The sequence below is a fragment of the Zea mays genome, chromosome 9 (assembly GCF_902167145.1).
Source record: "Zea mays cultivar B73 chromosome 9, Zm-B73-REFERENCE-NAM-5.0, whole genome shotgun sequence".
Taxonomy (NCBI): Eukaryota; Viridiplantae; Streptophyta; class Magnoliopsida; order Poales; family Poaceae; genus Zea; species Zea mays.
Window position 1 is genome coordinate 64,116,533 of NC_050104.1, and position 23,811 is coordinate 64,140,343.

The 23,811-nt window shown below is 42.6% G+C and overlaps 1 non-coding gene and 1 pseudogene across 1 annotated transcript; both read right to left on the reverse strand.

Annotated features, from left to right (window-relative positions):
- Positions 1-520: 520 nt before the first annotated feature.
- TRNAY-GUA (transfer RNA tyrosine (anticodon GUA)) lies at positions 521-603 on the reverse strand. The gene has a single exon. It is a non-coding gene; the product is annotated as a tRNA-Tyr (tRNA).
- Positions 604-1,370: 767 nt separating this feature from the next.
- Positions 1,371-2,332, reverse strand: LOC118473450 (NADH dehydrogenase [ubiquinone] iron-sulfur protein 3-like; annotated as a pseudogene).
- Between the last annotated feature and the right edge of the window lie 21,479 nt (positions 2,333-23,811).

Sequence of the window (23,811 nt, forward strand, 5' to 3'; positions counted from 1 at the left end):
ACGGTATCCTAACCTTGCTTCTGGACGGTCTGCTTTCTCAATCAATCCGGTTTCTTCTTCCGCTCGGTACTCATCTACCCTACCCCTCGCAGGAGCTCGACCGTCTGTACCACCAAGAAATCAGAGGAAAGATGAATTTTTGCCATCTTGTCCACGAGAAAGCTAGAACAGACTTGTTTTGTTGGTACCAGCTAGATAGAAAGAAAGGACAGACTCGCTAACGCTCACACATCGTTAAGGTTTTGCTCTTTTACGCCCACCAGAGTCATGTTTTCTTCGCCCTCTCCGACCAACCAATAGTTGCTCCACCACTCTTCCCCAAGTCCGTACTAACTGGACTCACTTCTATTCTCGATTGGATATAGATGGGGAATCTCTATAGATCGTCATTTTCGACAACCTCTCTAAAACGCATACGATAAAATTGCACTTCACGGCACGGCCAAAAAAAGAAAGAGCTTCGCTCGGTTGGCCCTCCTAGGCTTCCGCCTACTTTCTCTTCTCTTAAGTCTACAACAAGTGGGAGAGGCAGGATTCGAACCTATGTAGAAAACCTTCAACAGATTTACAGTCTGTCGCTTTTGACCACTCGGCCACTCTCCCCTTCCCTAGGATACGCCCTCCTCAAACAAAGGGTTCCTAAATAAGAAGGATGGCGACCTTCGTTCTTATTCTTAAGTTAAGTTAAGAAGAGCAGATGGAACTATTAGATTTGATAGCGTTCCGGGAGAATAAATAAGGTCATTTAGTAAGTTCATAACAATTTATGTAAAGCAAGGGGCAAAGCTTCTACGACAGCTTCCCCCTCATTGCCATCGTTGGCCTTCCCCAGCTCCCCTTCTTCGTCTGGCTAAGCTAAGCATCTTTCGGCGGAGGAAAGGAGGCGACTAGTCGCTTCTGGCGAAGCTGCGAGTTCATGAGCAAGTGAATGAACGAGCTGCAAGTGAAGTGCAACAGTCATAAGTAAGGCTCGCCATGTTCCTAAAAGGAGTGACCATCTTTTCTTCCCTTCTACTGACACTGAGCGAGCAGCAAGCATAGGCAATAGTTTCCATAGCGTAGGGGTGGGGCACAAGCAAGTGTTTTCAGGCTTCGCTAGCTAGCGTACTCTTCTGCTATCAATGAAACCAAAAGAAAAAACCTGTGCCCTTTCGTATAGATCGAGACGCAGTACTTTTTCTTGACTTCTTCCATACTAGGAAGAATGGAAGGAAATCCTTCGATAACACTTCTTCTTCCTTATTTGAAGAAATGATATCCGACTCTTTCATTTTAAAAAGTTCTTCTTCTTATCTTAAGTCTTAAGATTAAGAAGCCAATAGCATTTCCTATTGATTTGTCCCCTGGACTAGACCTATGTAGATTTGGAATTATCCGTCGCTACGCTGTTCCCAAGGACTAGCAAAATCAAAATAGCGAAATTCTTGGGTCATCTCAATGGGTTCAGAAACCACACGTTTCTCTGGATCATCATAGCGTACTTCCACATATCCACTCAGAGGAAAGTCTTTTCGTAATGGATGACCCTCGAAACCATAATCAGTTGATATACGGCGTAAATCCGGATGATTGATGGAAGAAACACCAGACATATCCCATACTTCTCGCTCCCACCGGCCAGCTGATGGAAATGGACTGACTACCGAAGATATTCGTGTTACTTCGTCCGCACTTGTTTGTACACGAATGTGTGAGTTATACCGAGTACTCAGTAAATTATGGACAACTTCAAATCTGCGTTTCTGAGAGGTATGATCCACTCCGCAAATATCGATCGAAACTTGAACCCTTGTATAGGTATGCCATTTTAGAAAGCACAACAATGGAAATGGGTAGTCAGTATTGGTATAAGATCTATTCCCATGTTCCGATCTTTTCATTTTATGTACCCATTTCTTGGGTAAAATCTCCCAACTATATTTGAAAATGGATTGGTTATCCATAAATGAAAATAAAGAAAGCTTGATTTTTGTTCCGCTTCTTGCTCTAAGCAGAAAGACTTGTCGGAAATCGTCGGTTGGGTTGGTCCGACCAAGAAAGGCATGGGAGTGGAGAGGCGGAAGTGAAAGACTGGCTACCAATAAAGATCCCTCACTGCACACTTTCTATAGTTCTGTATCCAGGATCGGCTGCATGCTCTAGTGTTCAATCGGGTATAAAACCCAGGATGCTTGGTTACAATTCCGAATCCGCTAAACCATGTTTGTTTTCTTTTTTTTTCTCGACTGGCTTTCTTTGCCCATGGGTAATGAGTTTCGATGTATTGGGCCGGGCGTTTCCATTTAGAAATAGAAGCTTTTTCGTGCTTGCTTGCGAATGGCCTGAATGGAATGAATATTAAGATAAATAAAAGAAAAAAAATAAACCATTGAGAAAGTTATTCATTCTTATATTAATTTCCTATACTTGACCGAACAACTTCCAATTCCGTTATTTCAACTACACCAAATGAATTGGTCAAGACTCTCCTGTTTATGGCCCCTTCTATTCTATTAGTTTCAGATCGAGTGGGCGGGGTTCGAACCCGCGACTTCTGGCGTGACAGACCAGCACTCTACCCAACTGAGCTAACTTGTTGTTTTTCCAATCTTCGAGCAATGATGTGAGACATACCTATTTCCCTCACTAGAGCCGAGCGGTTGCCAGGCCCACATCCATCCCCAATTGGCAGGCACGATTGCAGTCCCATAAGGTCCTTGACCCCTACCTTTTCTGAGATTCATGGAATCATCACATCACTATATTTATTAATTACGCATTTCTCGCTTCCACAAGGAAATGAAACGAAAAAATAGGACGATTACAGAACTTTTTCTGTCAATTGCTAAAAACAGCAGTTCTAGAAGGGACATAGCCAACCGCATAAACTCTAGTTTGAATGCCCACAGAGCTACAGGAGGGAGAACCATTCAACGAGAAATGACGATCAACATGGCATATCAGTAACCGTCGTTGAATCAGTAAGCGGTTCTAGTGCTTGAGTACTAATGAGGGAAAGGGAAACATAGCCTTCAATGATAGAGATAGAGAAGTTCCACAGCAAGTTCAAGAAGAGATGGTTGAGCCATACATAGATTCTATATTTCCATCGCCTAGGAGTTAAGTTCTTAGCGGCCAAACCACTCCCTTTTGTGCTCTTTCGCACAGATAGATATCAATATCTATCTCAATCCTTTCACAGGAATAGGCGAATGCTAAAAGACAAGCATAGGCAGAAGCAGAAAGAACAGATTTACCCTATCCCAGAATCAGATCTCTAGGTTTACCAAATCCTGATCAACCAAATGTCTTGTGAAAGAGGGCTTTAAGTCAGGTCTGGAATCTTTCGAACAGAAAGAGGTGGCTGATCCCTCCGCATCAGAATAGGCATACGAGTCTGCTTTAACCAACAGGGGTGTGTATTTCCTACTTTCCTGGTAAGATAGAGCGAAGACAAGCTTGCCTTCATCTGTGTGGATCAAAGTAAAAAAGTGGATAAGATTGCCAATCTCAAAGAAAACGAGGAGGAAGGGCAAAGCCAAATGATGATGGAAACCCACAGCTTGCTCAATCATATAAGTAGTAGCTTCTTCCTTGTCTTCTTTTCCTGTGAACTTAACATCACCAATACCAATAGGAAAAGATATTAGACATTTAGCAAGGTCCCGCTCGTGAAAGTGTAGTATTCCTGCATGATAGATGTGCCCTCTAAAATAAATCAATGCTGGAAAGTAAATATCATACCCAACATATGCACGTGCCAATGCTAACAAGCCTTGTTCATATCTAGCGCGTTCAATGCGCTTCACAATCACTCGATACATATAAGATAAGAATACCTAAATTTACCTTTAAATCTATCAGAGTTTAGCTCATTTTCAAGAGCCAGCCTCACTACAGAAAGAAAGCAGCAATGCCCTCCCGAAGGAAAACGTTTGGATTAGAGCTCGACACGAAACAAAATGTAGATGATCTCCGCAAATGGGCGAGGTAGGAGGACGTGGACGTGGTTGGATGTTATTTGACACGAGGCCTTGTGCAAAAGACGAGTACTTCTGAGTCCACTAGGAAAAGGATATTGGTTCGCATCTCTATATTAATCTGTGGCGCTTCTATTTCTATTTCTATGAAGTAGTTTTCCTTGTCTCCGATTTCAAAGCTGAATGGATGACTGAATCTGTCGAAGCATCATTCGATATTTGCGGATTAGCGTAATGCTATGAGGAGTTAGAGTCTTCCGCGGGAAAGACATTTCTTGAAGATCTTTTAGCTCTACTTTTTAGAGAACTAGTATTCCTTACATAAGATCTCGGAAGAGCCGATGTTTCCTTCCGCTTTTCTTCCCGGTAAATAGGAATTCTATATCCTCTAGCTCTTCGTGACCTATTGTGTCTGCCCTCGACTTAGCCTAGCCATCTTAGAATAGAAAGGTTTCTAACCGTTGAAAAAAGGATACTTCTAAACGTTAAGGGGCGCTCAACCTTCCACTCAAATCCTTTTTGGAGTGAGCTGTGCGATGAACCTGCTGATATACTCTATCCTTCCCAGGAATCCTCTTCTTTCCTTTCTTTTCGGATCAATGAGACAAATCTTTGAGGTAGTTCAAGCTGTCGTTAGGGTCTTTGGCAAAGGAATGGAAATGGGACCCCCTCGACTTCTAAGCGAGTCAATCCTAGTAGAGAGAGGAAGACCTTTAAAAGGAAAGTAGGAACGATTCTGAAGCGGTACTCAGGAAAGTAGTAGCCGTGTAAGTCAGTCACTGGTTAAAAGCAAGCAATTAGTTAGCAATCAAGCTCTTCCGCAGCGCGCCTTGTCTACGATTAAGAATGTCATGCCTAACCCACCCTTATCCACTAATAAAGGCAACTCTACCTTCTCACACAACTGGACTTATGAAACCGATCATGCTGGACAATAAAATACTTCTTCCCTCATACTTATCTACTTCGCTTAGGCAAACGATTTCAAAAGTCTGTATCTATCTACATGTGCCTCCGTCTATGTTACCCCTTCCCCGGAAAGGTGATTATACGTGTAGTATAAAAAAACTAGAATAAAAAATAAAAAAGAAAGAAGAGAAAGGGCAGTAGAATTTCTGACTACGTCAAAGGCTCGTTTCACTCTAATTTAAAGGCTGTAACTCCTACTTATTTATATTAATTAAAGCTTGCCCATGGCTGCTTTCTTCCCATTCTTTCTTCTTTCCACTAATCTAATGGTTTCATTCTCTGTGGATTGAATTCATCTGCACACTGATAATTCACCAAAAACAAGAGGAAAGAGAGTAGTGGATGATTTAACACTAAGCCAATCTTGAACAACAGAGGGTTCATCTCTATCTTTAGACTTGGGATGGGAAAAACTTTAGTTGTTGGTTGGATTACTGGCTGAAACAATAGACCTGTTGGTTAGAAAAGCCATTATTTCAAAACTGTTAAGGATTACTTCAGGAGGACCTATTAATCGTGCTTTGATCCCTGCTTAATGTTTTCAAAAGATAGTTGGAAAGGTAGGTCTATTTCTTCTTTATCTTTGTAGATCAACCTAGCTTTGTACATGCTATTGCTTCTACAATTCACAAGAGTCATTTCTCCCCCCATCTGAAAAATAAATAAGGTTCACTCCAGGTTCTTAATAGGCAGTAGGCCCCAAAGTCAAAACTACCATAACTTCTTTCTTACAATCCGATTACTATTTGATCGAGAGATAGGCACATTTCTCCATGATATAAACTATCCAATCCACCTCTTCTATTATGAAATATAAACCAGACATCGTCGGCGTAAGAACAAGATGGATACTTCTCCTCCACCCTTGGAACGAGTAGTAGCTTCTAGTTTCGCAGGAATGACTAGAACGCTCAGATATGGAATTCTTTTAGGCTAGCTCTGGGCTTGCTGTTACAAGCGATTCGAATAGTTTTCTTGTGCTAGGTGTTGTACAGTACTATACTACAACTACATTTCTTTCCTATTGCTTACCCGGTCGTATAGCTCTACTTTTGAAACCGAACGAGTATCGCTAGTTGTTACAAACAAACCCACCAAGCTATCTCATCCTCCTCCCCCGGGTTTCCTTCCCGTGTCCTGTGCTAGTAGTATGTCTCCGTTGCTCTTTACTTTCTCGAATAGACTAGTTTTACAGCTATCTACGCATTTACCAGTGCTACTTTAACGAATCGGGTAGTTGGACAGCAGGAACTCTTTTTCTTACTACTCGTCCAGTACTAGCATCCTTTGCCTTCTCTATCATTCCAGAGCTTCTCAGCAGACAATCTCAGCCCCCTAGTTTAAGTCTACGTCCTCAGGGGCGCCCTTTACTTGGTTGAGATCTAACCACCTTATGATAGCACCCCAATATTGACGATCATAGATCCAGGCGGGCCCCCCTACCTAGAGACATTATAGCTCATCGGTCTATCAAGATAATAAAATTCATTAATTAAATTCCTGAGGAGAAAAGCTTTGTCTGGGCTCAAATTCCAATACCATTGATTGAGGATAGGGTTTTGAAGGAGGAGATGCAAGAGGGGTCACCATTGTTTACTTTTCATGCCTACTTGCCGGCGGAAGCGAGTAACGGCTTTGCTTCTTTCGTGATTCATTTGGAATTCACTTTCTTTCTTTAGGGCATAACATTCAATTCTAACTTTGGGATTCCAGAACATTCAAGAAAGAAGGTCAAAGGACTCAGGCTTTAATGCCAAAGTACTGGGCAGAGCGTACTTACCTACTTAGACAAGAAGGATACTTATATATCTCTATGAGCGTAAGGCAAAGTGGGCAAGACTACTTCCACAACTACATTTTCGCCATTTTTGTTATAGCCCTTGCGGCTGCTGAAGCAGCTATTGGACTATCCATTCTTTCTTCCATCCATCATAACAGGAAATCAACTCGTATCAATCAATCCAATTTTTGGAATAATTAGACATAGAATCCCCTAAACAAAGGGGCATATATAATAATAAGAAACATTAAGATGAATAGAAATAAAATCTTATTTTCTTATTAGTGTTTAATAATATCCTTTTTGATTAGGTTATTTCATAGTATTGTTTTTTACTTATTGAATATTGCATTTTTGCAATTCATTGATATTGCAATAATTTATATTGAAAAGATGATAGCTAATTTATTGGCTAATTCGAATTAGTATGTAGAATTCGTATAATTATAACTGTTGAAGCCTTAAATTCAAGTCTCTTGGATTTCTAAGATCAGAGGAGGAAAAGAATGAAGGTGTGGGCGGGAAGGAGGAGGCAAGGCCCCCTCAATGTGTATTCGACTACTCATTACGGAACCACCGATTGATCTGATTAGACTTCCCGCGGGGTAGCACGAGGAACTTGCTGAATCAACTCCTTGGAATCGGAGGCCTGACTGAGGGTCAATCCTATGGTAACCTCAACCTAGGAATGCCTATTTCACTTCCTTGACAAAGCCAACTGAGATGCTCTGTCTCGATGTTGACCTAACATGGATTGATTAGAAATTCTGAAGGGTCTCATCCTGATCTCGCAAAGGATCAGCAATAGTTGTGTGTACTCGAGGACTCTTAGGGAAAGAAAAGCACTTTTCTATCTCAGTAGTTAGACCGGCTATGGGCGGGTTGGTTATATACTGCGCCTTCCTTCTTTCGAACCTTTTGGTATGTATTGCCCCAGAATAGAATAGATTAGATCCACCGGACCAGAAACTCAATTCCGCACTGTTGCTGAGTCGTCGGGCTTATCCACCTCAGGGATTCGTGGAATTTCCGTTTTTGAATTGCGTCGGGGGAAATCTACCAAAGCTAGGTAGATAGATAGACTCCTTTCCCGCTGCTAAGGGAGAGCAAAAACTAAATCACATGATTTTTCACCAGCGCCCTTTTTTTGCGGGTACTAAGAGTCCTCTCACTACCAACCAGCAGACATCATCATATGGCTGGGTCTTGCCGTTATCAACAACGAGAAAGAAGAACCAAATGGAAACAGTAACTAACTATGGCTCTTGGCCCAGACAACGTCCTAGGCGTAGGGGAGATCAAAACAAGAAGTCACGCCTAGACGATGACGCTCATCCTGGGCTGCAGTAAGTAGATCGAGAGGTCGTTCCGCCCCTTGTCCCCGAAGATGGGTAATATGTTCTCATACAATGTTGCTCCAACTTTTTTCTAGAGGGCCTAGCTGGCGAGCGATCCTAGTCCGTGGCAGAGAACAAGACAGCAAGCGAGCGTACCTTTGTTCGCTTCTTTTCCACCAAGCACAGAAGTTTAAGGAGAACTGTAGGTCGGTGGCTACCTAAGGAAACTCCGATTCAATCCGCCCCTCGGCTGGGAGGCATCTACCTCATCCCGATCACAAGGACAGGTTCACCATGATGGGGGGTCAGGTACTTGAATTCTTTTCGTTCCGGAAAGAATTCAATGCATAGGGGACCATCCTTTTTTTTGCGGCATGCTCTCTGATTTACGGATTCGCAGGGGATTGAGGGCCAACCTTAGTTGACTGACAATGACAAAGGCTTGTGAAACAAAGTAGCGCCTTTGAAATGGAATCTTAATTAAGTAGTCGTCTATCAGTGGTGCGAAGCAGCTTTGCCCCAGGGAGCGAAAGGTTATACCTTTGTAAGCGAACAACGGTTCTTCTATGTAGGGTATTCCTCCTTTACTCTCTTAATTAACATCGAGCTAAGTGACTTTGTGTAGCGTAGTAGAATGAAGGCTATGTACGCACTGACACTCTCTTATCCCTAAGCCTCTTCTCTAACTCGCTCGCCTAAAAAAAATAGTAGGCGGGGCACTCACCCGCTGACTTTGACTGTACTGTAGTGTAGTGTAGTATACTTTCGTCGCCTTTTCTTTTAGAACCCTTTCTCATGTTCTTTCATTCATCAAGTAGGCGAACCGTCAGGTCCTTAGTAGCGTTGACAAAGAAGAAGAGCCAAAAAGAAAGCTAGAATTTACATTCCAATAGTGAGACCAGCTTGACAAGCTACCTTTCGGGTGCGAAAATCATTTTTTATGACTTCCACTTCTCGATCCCGGCCCAAAAAAGTGACCGACCCCTTGATGAATGAAACAAAGGGTTTATGAGCCCTAGCCCTGTAAGCCCACACCTGTGTAGAGTAGATCGTTCAACACCTGCGGCACAAACCCATTTTGACCAATTGGTCCGTATATCATAGGCGACCGAACGGCCGCCCCCCGTCTTACTAGACCAACCTGCTATAATTATTCCATAAACACCTAGCGAAGATATGGCAAACAAATAAAGTAGCCCTATGTTCGGATCTAACAATATCATACCATAATCAAAAGGTACAATGGCCCAAGCGACCAGACTTAACATAAATGTAGCCATTGGAGCCATTCTAAAAAGGGAGAAATTAGCACTACTTGGTGAAATAGGTTCTTTTAGAATCAATTTAAAACCATCTGCTAGAGGTTGTAACAATCCGAACGATCCCACTACATCAAGACCCTTTCGACGTTGCACAAAAGCCATTACTTTACGTTCACCTAGCACTAAAAAGGCTACTCCTAGTAGAAGTGGTAGAATTAATCAAAGTATTTCCGCTGGAACAGCTATGTACGTTTTCGATTTTCTATTCACTCATGATCGGGCCTGACCTGGTCGACCCGATCAAACTATTGAACTTATGATCTGGCCTGGTTGACCCAATCATGATATTGAAGGATGGGACCTTTTCTCGATAAACTCCGGATCCTGAGAAGTTTTGAAGATGGTGCTCCTGTTACGTTACTTCGAATGGAATCCTCACTTGACTAAGCATAAGCGAAAAACGTGGCTGAGAGTAAGCAATCCCTTTTCCTAGTGGTTGAGTCATGATCAGAAATATTGCGAAAGAAAGTGAAATGTCCTATCGTCGTCCCAATTTGGGTAATCCACGATGTCTTCATTTTATGTACCCATCTTTACTCGTTTTCGGTGTATCGATAGTTCGTTGTACTACACTTTGAACTAACCTAGAGTAGAGGTCGTGCTTAGGAAAAAAGCGATATCAGTGATGTAATCCCGGAACTCTAGAAATCATGAAGAATTTCTTCCATTTTGTTCAATATCGCGAATATAGCGGAAAAGGGCCCCCTCTAGAACATTCCTTTGAATGGAATTGTTCATTGGGTTCGACTTGTTGTTCGAAAAAATCGAAAGCAGTCTCTCGTATGTTATTGTAAGGTGATTCATTCATAATATTTATTATGTGCGGTTTCAAGATGCTAAAAAGGTATATTTTGTAATCGGCTTTTGAGCTCCATTATGTGTACTTCATCAATTTAGGAATTATGGACTTGGCGGTAGTGGTCAATACTAACTGCACCGTCTAAATGCTCCCTGACCAAGTTAGCGTACTCGCCAGGGTTGAGTTGAGGGCACGTGCGCTAATTGGGCTTCGAGGTTGGCTTGGCTATACGCGAAAAAAGCTCTCTTTCTACTAATCTGCAGCCTGTTCTATCCTAAACAGTTCCTGAATGTTATTTGTTTCATAGGAAGACTCCAAAAGCACATTGATGCCAAAAGAATCTTCGGAACCGGTGGAGACGCTATTCTGATTGAAGGCTAGACAAATAACATGACTGAGGTATGTAAATCAAACCAGTGAAATAGCTTTATAATATTAGATAGATATAGAATATCAAAAGCAAAAGCCTGATAATGGGTTTCAAACACAAAAGAAGAAAAGAAAAAAGAAAATTATAGCTTTTTTTTGTGCATGTTTTTCGCCTACCTTCCCGACCACGGATAGGCTACGGGGCTTTGCACTTCGGCCCCTGTGAATACCACATCAAGGTGACAGGATTCGAACCTATGGCCCTCTCTACCCAAAACAGATGCGCTGACCAGACTGCGCTACACCTCGTCTCCCCCCCGGAACATATGGTATGGATCTACCCAATCGAAAAAGCCTCGAACCGCAGTCGCCAACCCCGCGGCACAGGGAGGCGAGAACCACCGCTTTTAGAAAATAAGCCTACAATTTTATTTGATTCTCGTCTCGTTTCACTTGCATTTTCTTTCGGAATGACTTGATCGTTCTGAGAGTGGAATCGAACCACTCACTCCGGAAGGATTTAGAGTCCAAAGGGCCCAGCGAAAGAAGTCCCATGCCAGCAGCCTGCTAGAACCATTAATACAGGGTTTGATCCACTGAACACCCACACAATCTCGATTTGACAGATCATCGCCATCTCTTTGGACATGCATGTGTTAAGCAAATGGACTGAACTGAATGAAGAGTGATGTCACATCGCATTTTCGATCTTAGGCGGACGATGGGTTACTGAGTCTACGACCTCGCAAGGCACTACTGTAGACTTCTTTGGGCCAGACGCTTTCTCAATCAAAAATGGAAAGGAGTGAGTCTATCACCTACGTCATTTCTCAAGCAAAAATGGAAGCATTAAGTCATCGTTCTGTCATACAACATCTAAGGTCATCCCTTACGACTTCCCTACATCACCCTTCTAAGCTCTTTTGCCCTATGACAAAAGTCTACTTTGAATGAATGATCATTTTACGGTTCGATTCCGTATCGTGACATGAAGAAGAAGTCCCAAACAAGGATCAGATGAGTTTGCACAGCGTTACTTTGTTGACGAAAAATCAAATTGTTCTTCTGGTTCCTAGTCTTTTCAGAAGACTATGCTTACTTTCTTTTCTCTTACCGGTCTTTTCAATCAAAGAAATGTATTCTGTTCCTCGAATCAGGACTTTCTTTGTCGAGGATCTCTGGTACTCCATTGAGTTTTCGTTTCTTCTTCTAATGGCTGTGTCCGTCTAAGGTGGCTGGCTATTTGAGCGATTTAAGTATCGTGGTTGTCTTGAGCTCTGGATTGATGGACGGGGCTGGGTTCAATTTCAACTCAGAGATAGCCGGGTCTATAGCTATAGTAAGAGCCACTTTGTGAACAGCATCGGATAACATAGCAAGGGTAGCCGCAATAGAGCAATTATGCCTTAAGCCCAAAACTCTTCCTTCTAGCTCATAGGGAAGGAAGAAAAGACTTTTCTTATTCCAAGCCAGCTACGGGACAAGTGAAACAGGCAGTTAGTTCAGTGAGGACAGAAGTTCCAGCAAAGACAGTGGAATGGTAAAGCTGTTCATTCTCAACGGGAAAGGATTTCTCTATTGCAACGGGGCTAGTTTCAACAAGGTGAGCAAAGCTAGATACTTAGGCTTGTCCAGTTGTTCCACCAACCCCTGCTCCCAACCCAGGTACATTCTTCTTGGCAGCTCAAGACCTTTCTTGTTCCTTGCTCCCGTGGATCGATACTAGTTACTTACCTTTAATCTTAGCTTAGTGTCTTTTACCTAACCTACTCGCTCGCCGAGCTTTTTTTATCTTGGTTATTGGCTTTTTTACTCAAGTTAGAGCTTTTCTTTCCTGGCTTTTTCACTCGAGTGGTTCGCTTGGCTTTAGCTCATTTTTTGTCCATTTCTTCTCTTTACAGATCCCCTCGAAGTATCCAGAAGAATGGCAATGCAAAATAATAGCAATAGTCGTCTCGTAGGTGCTGGTGAAAGAATAGCTTATGGGGCTGGAGTCAAAGGAGCTTTCATAGACATAGAAATCATAATAGAAAGAGCAGGCCTGCGAGCAGCGAGTGCCCTTTGTAAGTTGCGAGCCTGCCTGTCAAACCATACGCGCCTTACCGCCCCCTTTCTTTTTTGAATTAGAAAGAAGGGGATGAAAGACAAAGAAAGAGATCAGGTTATTTACGACCGGAGAAAAGGAAGGGGCGTGGTTGATGTGTCACTGGGAACCCGTAGGAAGGGGAGACGACCGGCCTCATTCACATCTAAAATCGCCAACATGAACACAAACGAAATCGTCGAATTTCGTATAGAAAGAAAAGGAACCACTTCTATTCTCTTCTCTTTTCTTAGGTATATGAAGAATTGCTTTTTGGTCCCTTTCGTCTAGTGGTTAGGACATCGTCTTTTCATGTCGAAGACACGGGTTCGATTCCTGTAAGGGATATTACTTCATCCTGGCCTTCAAATCGTTGGTGCTGATTATCATATAATCTCCTTGCTTTGGAGTGAAGAAAAGAAGTTCGATCAGTTCATTCAATTAGGAAGCGTCAAACTAGGCCTTTCTTTCAACGAATGTCTCATTCTAATCTACCTACCCGGATCCCTTTGCTACTAAGCGAGCCAACTATATATCGACAGACCCATCAACTTTGCACTTAACTAACCCATTTATTTCCAACAGTTTGACGCCCCATTCCTCGTTTTCCCACTTGTACTTCTATGCCTTGCCCCATAGAGAGGAGTCTTCTTTCTTCGGAAAAACGGCTGAATTCGATTAAGTATTCCCATAGAGAAAAAAGCCCACTAATAACTGGAGGTAGTAGCCCTTGCCGAAAGTAGCTCATACGGGGGTATTTCCTTGGCCAACGCTTCTAGTAGGAGGCATATTCCTTTCTCCCGAGGGTGAGGTTTCTCACTTTTGCCTATGGCTGGCATAACCAAATCTAGAGCGGAGTGAGCCAATCCATTTGTAACCGTTTCAAAGTCTTCTACGGTATCTTTTGGATCAGAATCTCCTGCTCAACCGAGAATGAATTCATTTTCATTGTATTATGTGGCAGTCCCACTACTTTCAACCATGGAAGCGAATCGACGATCCTGTCCAGAGTATCTTTATGAAGAATATCCTAGCCTAGTCATAGCTTTCTTTGTAAATGATCTCTCTTCTGCATCGCTGGAAAAGTTCTCAACCGGATTATCGGAGAACAACCACACTCAACCAAGAATTTCCCCTTCCCCCATTTCCTAGTCTTCGCTATTTTGCTTTTCTACTGCTTGCTCCCCGAGCTCCCTATCCGAGTAAGTCCTACCTTCCTGGTTGGCAAGTAGTAAACCCTACTTCCCTTTCAAATCCTTGATTTGATCATCTTCATTCCATGGTGGACGGAGACAAACTAGTTACAAATGTTCTTTGCTCGTGATACTTTGAATTGAAAGAGGAACGCTTGCAACGATAGCCCTTGTCAAGCAAAGCATCCTAGTGTGAAAAAGCAAGAAAATGCACTGACTGGCCCTGCCTTCAGCCGTACTCTCCTTTCATCTGGGTGGGTACTAGTTTGAAAGCAGGAACTCGGAAAGGAGGCATGGTTTTGGCAAGAAGCAAGGAATTCCAATTCATAGGAAAGCCAGCCCCGCCACGTTCGAAGAAAACAGAAGTGCTAGCAACGAAAGCAGCAGGGCCACGAATCGGATTAACAGATAGGGATCAGGTTGTTGTTGAAGTTTATTAAAGAGCAGGGCCAAGCCGGATTAGCAGAAGAAAAAAAGAAAGAGAAGGGATACCCTTGCATCCCTTCTCTTTCCATTTTCAATATTACAGATTATCTAATCTTTGTTGCTGCTTAGGACTAGGCGAACATCAGATGAGATGAAAGCCAGTACTACCTCATACGATACGGTGAAGAAATTCTAATCTGCTCTAGAAAACCACTTTTCATGTTCCAGATATAGCACGTAGGTTGTGACTCCACATGGGGAGCTGAGGGACATAACATGATAATAGAAGGTCATCCTAGGTAGAGCTGTAGCACAGATCCACGGAGAAGGAGAAGCTCGGGTAAGAGGAAAAGAAAAGAATACCACCATAAAAGAAAATTGTGCCCTCTTGAGCCCTGAACCTAGGAGCAATGGTTTCTCTCCTTCCCAAACTGCAACCGCAACCAGTTCTAATTCAAAAAGTGGGGTGGAGTTCAATCAGAAACTCTCCTTCATCCCTCTTCAAATGCATTCCTCACTACAAGATTGAATATGTTTTCCCAGCCTCCCACCAGTAGGCGAATCCCTCCAACCAATAACTACACTACCTTGGTTATCGCTTTCATGTCTTGGATTGAGCTTTCTAACTCTTATTATAGTTGGGTGGGTGGCAAGAAAGGACAAGATTCCTGCTTCGTTCAAAGTCCTAGTCCTGTCTCCTGATATCTCGCCCGCTATTTCTATCTCCGCTAAACCTAGTCACTTGGCTAGCTATACTTCTATAGGAACTATCTAAGCTATACTTTACTTGACATGACTGCCTATCCTGGAACTAAAAGTCTTAAATACGTCTCTCTTGGCTACCCGTGACTTGAGTTGACCTATCCCTACTACTTGGTTATTAGCTTACCCTTTTATACCTATTAGAAACCCTAGCTAGCTTGTAAACACCTATCTCGTGCTTTACTTCTATACTGACCTAAATGTGAACTGAACAATATGCCTACCTTTTTTATGTTTCTCAACAATAAGCATCCCGTGGTGACAACAAACCATATGCCAACAAACAACTCCTTAAAATGCTTATATGTATACAACTTGGCCTTGCTATTCACAAATGTCTATCAGCTTCTCCTGCTTCTATACTTGCCTATCTGTGACATGACCTATTCCTACTTGCTTTGTCAACTACTTTACAATACTTAACTTAACTTTACGATACTTTACTTTATCCCCAGACCTATAAACAATGGGTCTCAATTCGGGAGGAAGAACCGGTAAATTGTACATACGAATGTCAATCTTCATTTAATACACTGATAGGGGTCGATTAGGCAAATCCCAAAGCCCCGAATTGCTCTACTGATCTTCTCTCTCTTCAGACTCACTGAACCTTCTCAAAGACTCCTTTTGCACTGAGAACACAATTAAGAACCCTCCTTCTCACAAGAAGGCAAACCTTGTACGTTCATCGAATCTTCTTTTGCATCCAGAAGAGAGGTTGTGGGCTATCGGAGAGAGTGGTTCAGGTGACTACCGGAGTCATTGATTAAGCAGGTCAGATGGGCTTAGTAGGGCTTGAACCTACAATATCACCGTTATGAGCGATACGTTTCAACCAATTAAACTATAAGCCCAATCGGATCTCTACATGCCGGGAAGAGCGGACAGAAAGAGGAGACCCTTTGCTCTATCTCCTTCTTCCTCTTCCCGGGGCCCCGGAGGGCAAGCCCTATTGAAGAAGCTAAGTGACTTTCGTCACTCAAGTAGTGAGTTTGAGAGTGGCCGTTAGGGCGACCACTTGTACTTCTAGGCCTTGGCGACCTATAGTCTTGTTACGCAACACAGCTTCACTCGATTCAGTAAATCAATAGTTCAAACCAGCCCACTAATAGCTTAGATAGTGGCCCTTCCACTTTGGTTTGGTATAGTTGACCCTACCTATTGACTCAAGGTAAGACCTCTGACTCAAGGTTCATAGGAAGGGGGAACCCAGACGTAGTGGGATGTAGGCTTCAGTTGTTTTGGTACTTTTGCACTACCTACGTCTTATTATTTATTTTGTAACCGGCTTTTCACCGGCAGGTCAGTAGGCCTTTTAGAAGGCGAACAAACGAAAGTTCTACGTGGGCGCTAGCGCTATCTTGTTCGCTTTTGTCAACTGAAGTCACGCGTAGCGCCAACTAACTGATAGCTGATATAGCGCGGAGCCTCGAGTCTAAGCGAGCAGAGCCATTTCTTTGTCGTCAAAAGAAAAAAAGTACTAAAGGCGAAGGGCATTCTGTTGTACAGCTACTTTGGTTTTGGTATAGTTACAAAGGTAACCGGTAGGTGACTGTTGAATCGACAGTAGTTACGAAAGGAGAAAATAGCTCAGTTGGTTAGAGTGTTGGTCTGTCACGCCAGAAGTCGCGGGTTCGAACCCCGTTTTCCCCGCACGATCTTCCTCTTCCTGCCCGACTCATTTTGTCTTCACTGGAAGCTGCTGATCCCAGCGTAGCATTCAAGACAATTGTTTCTTCTTCGGTCTCCCTCCACCCCCTTCGTTTGTTGTGGGTCGCGTCTCACCGCAGGCACTTAATGAAAATGAATGAGTGAAGATCTTCCTTCCCCCTTGTGTCTTACCAAGGACTGAGTTCCCACTTGTGGCGAAAAAAAAGTATACCATCCCACCCGGCCTCCCCCCGGGGGGTTAAGGTTCCTCTCGGAGACTGCCAGTCTACAAGAAGCTGGCAGAGCTTTAGCCATTGGACCACATCCATCCATCCTCCTACCTAAATAGTGACGCCTTTTCTTGTTCGCTCTTCAAATTACGCTAGTGGAGACTAATTCCTTCTGGCTAATGAAGATACTACCCCAGTCTTCCCATTCATTCCCAGTGGATCCTTTTCATTGAACGAACCAAGTTCACCTATACGAGAGTGAGGAATAGAAATCCTACAATCAACTTCCCACTTTTTATGTCCCGTTTGACGATTCTGCTGCGTCTTTAGAAAAGAAAAAGGAGAAGGACAGGGTCAGAAAAGCAATAACTATCAATTCGAATTCAGAATGAATCAAATCTCCCCATGTAGGATTCGAACCTACGACCAGTCAGTTAACAGCCGACCGCTCTACCACTAAGCTACTAAGGAAGAACGGACTTAAGGAAGCTGACTCTCGTTCTTTGGACCAACCAACCGAAAAGAAAAAAAGTTAGTCACTTTTTCTCTTTCACATACACCGGGAGAAAGGGTGATGATAGCAATCCCCTTTGCCTCCCCGGCCGTGGAGCCCTCAGGACAGGACAAGGGGGGCGACGGTCAACCATCAACTCTCAATATGCATATTAATCAATCGATCTCTGCGTCCTGCCAGTTCGCTAAGTAGACTTACTCTACCGAGGGGCAACTAAGGTTGGTTCCTGCCAATTCCCTTGTTGATCAGCAAGGGAATTGGCAAGTATGAGAGAGGACTCTCTCTGTCTCTCCGAGTTTCAACTACTAAGTAAAGTGAAGTAGCACTTCAGCTATTCTAAATGTAAATAGATTCCGATCAAGCAAGCAGGAGAAGGTGGTCCTTTCATCTCTCTGTCTGCTCCATGCTCTATAGCCTAAGGATCATGAGCAGGTTTAATGCTAGAAAAAAGGAGATCTACCTAATCATTTCGGTAGATGAAGTAGTGGGATGGGAGGTCACGAAGGAAGTAAGGGGGCGTGTTAAGTTGATAATTTCGAACATTGTAGCATCCTTTTGACGGTTGGGCTTTAAGTTGAGTTCTTTTAAGAACTCTTAATATGAAAATACACATCATAAAATGACGCATCGAGCGAGACCATTCTGTTTCATTGTGAATGAAAGACGTTTTCGACCAAAAACATCTACTCATATCTAGCTTCGTGTCATTTTTCTTCCATTCGCTCACAGGCTAAACCCCCAAGATCTTTCACTGTTCAGTTTGGTTTCCGTTCGTTAGCAAGTGCCTGGCATTCGTCAAACGAACATCGGCTAGTTGTGCTAGCTTTTCTAGCTACCTCTTTCACCATTCATTGGTTGCGGATCTCTCCAATTCATTCCCGACTTCCATCCAAGAAGCAATCTCGGTAACCCACGATAAATCCAAATCCTATCAAAACAGCTGTTCCAATCCAATGAAGATATCTCAACATCAATCAACTATTCTTATCGGAAGCTTAGTCTAAACCGAGAAACAAGTTTTTTCGCATCGCTAATAATCCGGCAAAGGGAGGATTCTTCAGAGCGGGATCAATGGACAACGGAGATTTCATAGCTGTCCGGGTGGTTAGGACATCCTATCTTGAGAGATTTAGAAGGGAATGCATGTGCCTACCCTCAAACTTTTGGTTTTGTTTTGTTAGACGGATACGGGATTGTGAGAGCTGATGTTCCGGGATAGAAATCTAGTGTCGAACAAGTAAGTGTAACTTTTAAGTTATCAGGTGGTGAACTCGATAGAAAAGGGTTCTTTCTTATTCGTTAGAGGAGGGTTGTTCTTATGAACGAACAATTTCCAATGACAAGATGGTTGTGCAATCTTGTTATTTTTTTACTATAACTGCAACTGCTACAACTACAAGACGAGAAAAAGATGAAAAAATCTAGTCTATCGCTGGAAGAAGATTGGAATGCGCCCCAAGAGGTGATCGAAATAAAGAGGATAGAAGTCTTTCAAAATCACCCCCGCGTAAAGGAAAAAGCCCTTTCTTATTCTTGGTCGTCTTGCCGAACTCCTTCCCCTTCTAAAAGATTTCCGTTTCAAACCAGGTTGTTCTTTCGCTTCTACGCTCGTCATTACCTTTTCGTTCTTTCTCGTACCAGTGCGTATATCAATGAAATGGGGTTTCCTTTTAGATTAGAATAGAACCGCCCACTATGTCTGTGATCCAATCTTAGAACTCTTATTTCTTTCCTCATTCATCCAATAGCTCTCCAAATGGAACCTCAGCTTTCATAAACAGGAGCCGAAAGAAGGCGGATTGATGCAAGTGTAATCATTCCACGGATAAAGAAAAGAGTGCATGCATCAATCTCAGTCTCAAAGCCCTTTGAGGCAGTCGGAATTCTCGTATCAATAAGATCATATCGGTATCCATCTATGAAAGATCTCTAGTGCATCCAATAGCTTGATAGAGGGCGCTATTACCCTTCAGCTCAAACTTTCGGAAAGCTCTATAGTATCGTATTCCGCTCGTATGCTCTCGTTATGTAATATAATACCTTTTACCGTTCATCAAGTGAACGTAGCCCTTTCGTAGTCTATGCCTCTTTATTCTTAAGTGGGGGAATCCTCTGAAAGCCGGTGATCGAGTGAGTAAGTCCGCCAGGAAGCTAGTTCTTTAGGGCTTTAATGAAAGCTTGTCGGCTGTGAAAAGTATACCTTTCCTTTCCCACCAGTTTTTCGGTGCCTTCTTTATGCTCGAGACTAAGGAAGCAAGAGCAAGAGTGAGGGTCGACAGGCAAATAATGGCTTGAGTGAAAGCTGGAGTGGCACAAGACAGATTGAAAGCAAAGGGAATAGCTCATATGGAAAGATACATATATAGTAAATTGAATTTGAAAGATACCCGTAATAAGCGATATTCTAAAAGGTTCAGAATGAATGAAGACTTTCTAATAACATAGGGTTCCCGTGCAGCTAATGGGATTGGGGGAGTAGTTCATAGTTCCCCTCTAGCCAATCCTAAAAGTTCTTCTGCCTTCGATCCAGTGGTAAGCCTTTCAAGTTTCCAGCCAGTAGACAAGAAATTCTGTACTATAAGTAAGAGACTAGGGATAGCCATTAGAAAAGGGGAAGCATGTCTCAATCAGTACTTCTTTTTTTGGAAAGCCAGGTTTTTTTATATGAAACTTAGGCAAGAAGACGAAAAGACGTTCACGTTACCAATTCCGTCTCGTATGATCTTTTATTGGTTTTGTTTTTTCTCTCATGCCCTTCCGGGTGGTACAAAGAACTGATGTAGGGGTTGCCGCTCCTTACCTTAGTTCATCTCTCGGTAGAACAAGGCACCTATGCGGTGGGTTCGACTCCCACAGGAGCGTACATTTCCAATCGATTTGGTACTTTTCTTGATTCAGAGTTCTTGCTGTCCATTACAGATTCTTTAGCGATGTAAAGCCATCAGGCAGTAGATCGGCAAGGGAACGGCTGTCTCGGTATTCGTTCTTGAATCAGTGACTGATAGTAAGGGCTAGTGATTCATCTAATCAGACTAGTGGGGCATCTTTCTTTTTGTAGTAAGCAACTCTATTGAGAAAGCTCTTTCTTGATCGAAGTAAAGAATCATTGTAGTTCCTCTTTAGGCGAGCTACTTCGTTCCTGTTCTCCGATTCTGAATAGGATCAGGTTGTAATGAACCAAAAATACTTCGCTAAGGTTCAACCGTTTCGCTACGGTTTTCTTCCAATTTCTTCTAAGGAAAAGGTAAAGTAAAATAAAAGAAAGAAAATAAAGGCCTTATAAGCTTTCTCTGTATGGAAAAAGGAAGAAGATGCTGCTTCGGCTTCCGTTTCTAGCTCTGCTTGAGCTGCTTCGTCTGTTTCTCTTGATGTGGATGTCGGTGAGTCAGATCTCTTCTCTCACTTTCGGAGCACAGTTGGTCCTCAATTTGAAAACCGACAAAGGTGACTTCTTCCTTATTCACGCCTTGATGCACCACACCTTTTTCGTGTTCAATCTCGCCTGAGAGTAGTGCATCGATACCATTCGTCTTGAAGAGCCTACATAAGCCCTGACCGAAGAGAATCCTTTGATATTTGTCTTGCTTCTCAGTCCTCCTTCTCATCCCATAGGTCTCAGGGTCCCCTCCACCGACCCTTGTACTATAGGTTTCCGGGCGTGAGCCAAACCTAGGGCTTGGATCAAAATATAGCTTTGCTTCCTTTTTTTTCTTTAGTCAGAAAGAGCTCCCAGCTTATAGTAAAGGCTATGATAGTTCTAGTTTTCTTTCTCATTAGGGAAGGCGGGCTCGCAAGCCTAGCCTTATTTTTAGCGGCCGGGAGCTAATGTGAGAGGCATCGGCAGCCTCAACCACGGTTCAACCACCGGCTCACGACAGAGCTTGATCGTACCTGGACCTACTTCATTTTCTACTCCTGTAGGTTAGGTTACCGATTTTCCTCCGACGATGACTCTAGGTGAGGGACTTAGGCCAATCAACGGCATTCTGGACCTGCCTTTCTTCTCACTTGATAACAGATCATCTAGCTCTCTTTTATAGTATAGTAAAAGTCTATCTGGGCACGGAAGCTAAGCGGGCTAAGAAAAAGGCTTAATAAGATGAGTGGGGAAGAAAAAGTATAGCATTCATTCCGAACTGATTCTAAGAATCGCTATTAGATGCTTCTGCAGATTCGTATGTTGCTCTAATTGAAGCAAGGGCTAAGGGTTCGGTGGGTGCAGGCCGGTCAGCCATCAGTCTCAGATCCATTCCCGCATTCTCTTATTATGTAGTCTTGCTCACTTGACGATTCAGAAGATGAGGATAAGAAGAAAGGATAAAGAGCGGGATCGTGAGGATGCCCCCTAGAGGAAGGTGGCTCTAGACCTCCTGTTTAGAAGAATGAATTTCCATTCTTTTGTTGGTTTTCTGTTCACTTTGAATCAGCCTATGTCGTCTCTCTTCCCTCACAATCATCAGTGTCTGAAGTTTCATGATGAATATTGGTTTCACATTTTATTGTTGTAGTGAGGAAATAGAACTAGATGATACTAAAAATTTGTATTTGAGTTCTGATGAGGAGTGAGGTAGATTCGCATTGTTGAAGAAAGCGAAGAAAAAGGATGCTGTTATGGCTTGCTTGTGGCTCTTTCTTCTATTAGCTAGTCTCAGGCATGAGAGTTTAAATTTCTTTTGAAAAGCAAGTGTGGCTCAGTCATAAGTGTTAGTAATAGCATGAAGATTGATAAGTTGTCGGTTCCAAGAGAGCATAAAAAGATCCGGTCACAAGGAAAGTTTCGTAATCAAAACTTTGTATTTGTATCAAGTAAAATCAAAGTTACGGTAATAATAAAAGTATCCTTCTTTCCGATAAATAAAACTAAAAAGACTATGATAAGTTCTCCAAGGAAATGCGCCAGTTCGTCACAATCAATCTTCGAAAAAGTCGAGAAAAAAGAAAGACTCAACATCGAATCTAGTCTTTGCTTTATGTCTTTTACTATTACTATTATTTATAGAAAGGCATCCTCTCTATACTCTAAACCCTTATCGGGGAGAAGTCACTCTTCTAAGTGCTATATACGAGCAAAGGGAGGAGGTCTCTATGGATAGAGTTCTATTAGAACCCGACCTTGAAAGCTATGACATTACGGGCCACAACGGATGAAGTGGCGGAGATCGAAGAAAGCGGAAAAACTCAGACAGCTACTAAAGAAGACTCGGTCCTATAATGGCGAGTTCCTAGTTAAAGTTATGGTTACTACCCGGAGAGGAAAGTGATTCAGATTATGAAGTTTCCGAGAGGCGCCTAAGGCTAAGAAAAGGTTAGGGAAAGAAGAAGACAACAAGATTATGGCTGACAGCCAACTCATCGAATTCGATTTCCACTGAAACAGGATGGATTCGGAAACCAGAAAAGCTAACTAGAATCCTTCTTTTCCTTCAGATAGTGCTCTGTTCAGTGAATGCCTATAGAGAAGAGATGGAAGGCAGGTGTTACCCTTGTCAAAGGTAAAGGGACTATCTCGGCTTATTATGGAGCAACATTGACTATTTGATACATTGGCTATTTGCTACTTCAACCATATCGGCATTCTAGCGTTTGGTAGAGGTACATGCAGGTTTTCTCTAGAGAAACCCATATGTTTTAGCTACATTCTGCCTTCTCATCTAGTTTGGTTTGCTCTGCCTGGATCTGGTAACTGCTTCTTCTTTGGAAATCAAGTTAAGGATGAAATGGAATATAATCAATGGAATCCAAGTATCTTTGCCTTCCTTCTTCGCTTATTATCTTTGGCCAATGTCCCAAGAATAGGTTGAGAGAGAATATCCCCTAGCTTGACTTCCAACTCTTCACAGAGCAGTCGATTCGGTCATCACATTTTACTGGTTGGATGACGATCGGAAAACTCTTAGTAGGTTGGGATCAAGAAGAAGGATTGGTGCTGGACAAGAGATAAGAATAGAGAGAGTGTGTAATCAAAGCAAGGGATAACGGTCAAGTGCACATTTCATTCATGTCAAGGCTATCTGAAAAGCAAGGGAAATCATGATTCATTGGATTGGCAAATCAGACAGATTTAATAGCTATACTTGGCTAAATCAGACAGATTTTATTGTTGTAGTGAGGAAAATAAAAAATGTTAATGAATTATTGACCCTAGTCTAAAGGTACCAGTATCTTTCCCAAGCACCAACTTGCTTTCGATTTTTTATGTGAGCTCCCTTTTCCTTGTGTTAAAAGTGCCAACTTCTTAGTTTTCGTACTTGAATTCGGAAATGGCAAAACTTGATCCTATTTGACCTACTGTATAGATAGCCCTATTTAATAAGTTGCTCCTATTTTGGTATTTCGTGCATCCGTTTCCACCATCCATTTCTGCCTCCTGGCAGAAATGCAGGGAATGTATATCGTTCTAGTCTCTTCGAATCAATCA